Source organism: Drosophila navojoa, chromosome X, assembly GCF_054131105.1.
Source record: "Drosophila navojoa isolate 15081-1374.11 chromosome X, UAZ_NAV_1.0, whole genome shotgun sequence".
NCBI lineage: Eukaryota > Metazoa > Arthropoda > Insecta > Diptera > Drosophilidae > Drosophila > Drosophila navojoa.
In genome coordinates, this window is record NC_142895.1 from 5,913,680 (window position 1) to 5,917,175 (window position 3,496).

Genomic DNA, 3,496 nt, shown 5'->3' on the forward strand with positions numbered 1-3,496 from the left:
TGGGTCACGTCGCCCCGGCAGCTGACAACAGCAAGCGGCCCAAACACTAGATACCCTATGAACAATAGACGGATATACAAATAGTTTGCATATGTGGTAGAGGTAAACTTAAGCCAAGGGTCGCATTAAAGTTGCATGAGTTTAACTTATCTCAAGTTGCTTACTTGAATTTGATAGTCTTTTGCATAAATTATAACCAAACACTCTCCCATAGAATACCTATTGCTCTTAGCTTAAGCCTAGTCAAGTCTATAACCTATTAGTTTAACTTATCTTAAGCTTCTTGCTAGCATTTCATTTAATAATAATTCACGTATCTATATATACCATCCTTTGAGCCAATTACAAGTTACTTAAGTGTTAACTTATCTCCTGCTTCTTCCTTGCATTTTATAATACTTTCCAAGTGTCATAGCTAAGGATAATTCTTAGATATGATTCTCATAACGATTAACATTTCACACTATTGTAAGCCCAACTTATCTCTAGCTTCTCTCTTTTATTTAAGACTGTTTTCAATGATATCTTATGGTCTAATTATAGATGGCCCAGCAAACGATCTGTATTTAAGAAAATATCCCGCATTCTTCTCATTACTTTCTTGGGTTAACTTACCTTTAGCTCCTCTCTTTCATTTCTGACTATTTTCAATGATACCATATTATCCTATTATAGATGGTCTAGCAAATCTATATTTAAGAAAATTGCTTGAGATACCATATTATCTTATTATAGATGGCCAAGCTAATATTTTGTATGTTAGAAAATTTCATACACTCTTCTCATCCCTTTCTTGGCTCAACTTATCTCCAGCTACTCCCTTTAATTTCAGAATATTTTTTAATGCATAAGAGCTTCTGATCTTATAGATGATCTTATTATTCATGCACTTTGTCCTCTACCTTCTCGACTTGACTTATTTCAAACTTTTCTCTATCTTATTATTCATGCACTTTGTTCACGACTTTCTTGGCTTGACTTATCTCAAGCTTCTCTTTATTATTTCATCATATTTGTTAACAAATAATACCTAAAGATTGTTCTTATATATAACGATCGGCATTTGATTGCGAGCTACCTGATCATTAAGTTTATGATGATTCATGAATCTAACTTATCTGTAGTTTCTCACTTTCATTTGATACTACATTAAATAAACAATAGATATTTCTTATATACGATATCGTTCAAATTTGATGGCCTTCCGATTAACTGCTTACCTCAACTTAACCCCTACGTGCCCTCTCGCCCTCTTCATATTCACATATGTTTCAGATCATTTCTAAGCTGTTTGCTCCGGCAACAGCAATCCCTTTTCATGTTAGTCAACAAAATATGATTCACACTTGAGCTGCAGTTCAGATAGCAGAGGATATGGGGGTGGTGCTGGGGTTTTGATTGTGGTGCAGACTTTGGGGCAAAGTAAATGGGGCTAACTGTTTACCGCATCAACAACAACGAACAAGAAATTTGCGGCATGCAGATACTGTGCTGTGCCTTCAAGGAGCCAAACCATCAACTTGGCCTCGTGCTCGACAGGACACTGCATGCTCAACGCAATCACAAAGTTGCTCAAGTAATGAAACCAAAAGACACAACAGCAACAACAACAACAAGAGCGTGGCTTGGTTTAGACCAAGCTAATACCGAGTATCTGACAGCATTTGTCTTGCGGTCGCCTGCAGCACTGCAGAGCGCTCGTTCGCCCCAATATGTTGCACGGAGATCCTCCGACAGCTAAACATATGGCACAAAGTTCTTTGGCCGTCGGCCATTCTCACAGCAATTGGCTGAGTGTTCTACAATTTCGTTAAGCCAAATGCCGGAGAAAAGCTTTCCTCTACCTAATTTGGCCTGAATGCCATTTAACGAATTTACGGCGAGAGACGAGACGAGAGGGCGGATCCGTGCCCCGACATGGCCTTAACGTGTTATTATTTAATTACGGCTGTTAGTGAGTATATTATTATGGCTTGTACATAATTTATATATTTATGGGTCTATACATACACATGTATATAAATGTATAGCCTAAGCTAGATTGACGCCCTTTATAGATTGATTGTGCGTAGACAGAAATTACCTACATATACTCATTCGGGAAAGGGAAATGAGTATATTGGTTTTTGTCCTTGTTGAGCAGAAATCTATTATATATACTCGAGCTGACAAACCGAATTCAGTAAGATATGGCGTATATATCAACGCTCCTTGGGGCGTGGTGATTCGGTAGGGCTGCGTTTTCAACAGTTTTAAAATAATATGCCGAGATATAATATGATATAGTAGAATCCGGTTATAACGACTTCGCTTATAGCATCCGTCCGATGAAAATCCTGGACCGCAGACAGACTTATATGAGCAATCTATACGTTTGAAGCGTCCTAGGGGTATACTGACGGTTCCTGGAGCGTTGTTATAACCGCACTCTACTCTTCCAATTGAAGGAGTAGCATATCGGAAAAGCTATCTGGCACATTTGGGGCGTGAATGAGTATTCTGCAGTTGGTAAAACCCGACTTTTAGCTTGCTTCAAATGCCAGAGCGGGATTTTAGGTTAACTTACCAGAGATCTCTAGTTTAGTGATACGACTATGCATAAATAATAAATAAAGACTTGTATTTTATACAGTAATGAACAAGTATTCAGCAGTCGGCAATACCCGTCTTCTACCTTGATTCAAACTGTGTCACATGTGAGTTTTCAAATTCCATTTACATTAAAGTCTTAGAAAAAATTGGTAAATGAATTCGTTTTAGTGTTTGAAAGACGAGTGGAAGGGGGAAAAATACTTTAATATTAAAATTGTATATTATATATATTTATTTTATAAATATTTTTTACCATTTGCATGTTTTTCCTTATGCTTCACATTTAACATTTCTCATCTGTTTTTTTTAAGCCTGTTTTCAATTGAATAAATGTTTTTTTTGCAGATTTCATATAAAAAGTTTGTTTATTTATAAAACTGTAATGTTTGATAGTGCGTCCAGTTAATAAAATTAATTTACACATGAATATGGTCGACATGGCGCTTATGACAAGTGCGCGTGGGCGTGGCAAAGGGGTAGTGAGAAGAAAAAAATGTAATTGAAATTAGTATTATTGTATTTATAGCTGGGAGCCAAAAATGAAAAGAAAAACGCTGAGCGAAACAGAGGAAAGCAAAACAAAGGCAGAAATGTAATGAAAGGAAAAACGAAGCGAAATATCAGCGAAACCAAAAATGAAAATGAATATACTGTAAATAAAAAGAAAACAAAAATGAAAACAAATCAAATGCACGGCGACGAAGCATAAAAAATTGCTATGCCACTGTGATTGAAGTGGCCGAAGGCAATTCCAGTTGACAGCAGCAGCAGCAGCAGCAGCAGAAGCAGCAGCAGCAGCACCAACGAGGGGCCCGGGGTGGGTGCGGCGGAAATGGCATTGGCAATACAGCGGCAGAGACGTCAACAGATTGGCAACAGTTGTAAAAACGATTCGAATGTTTAC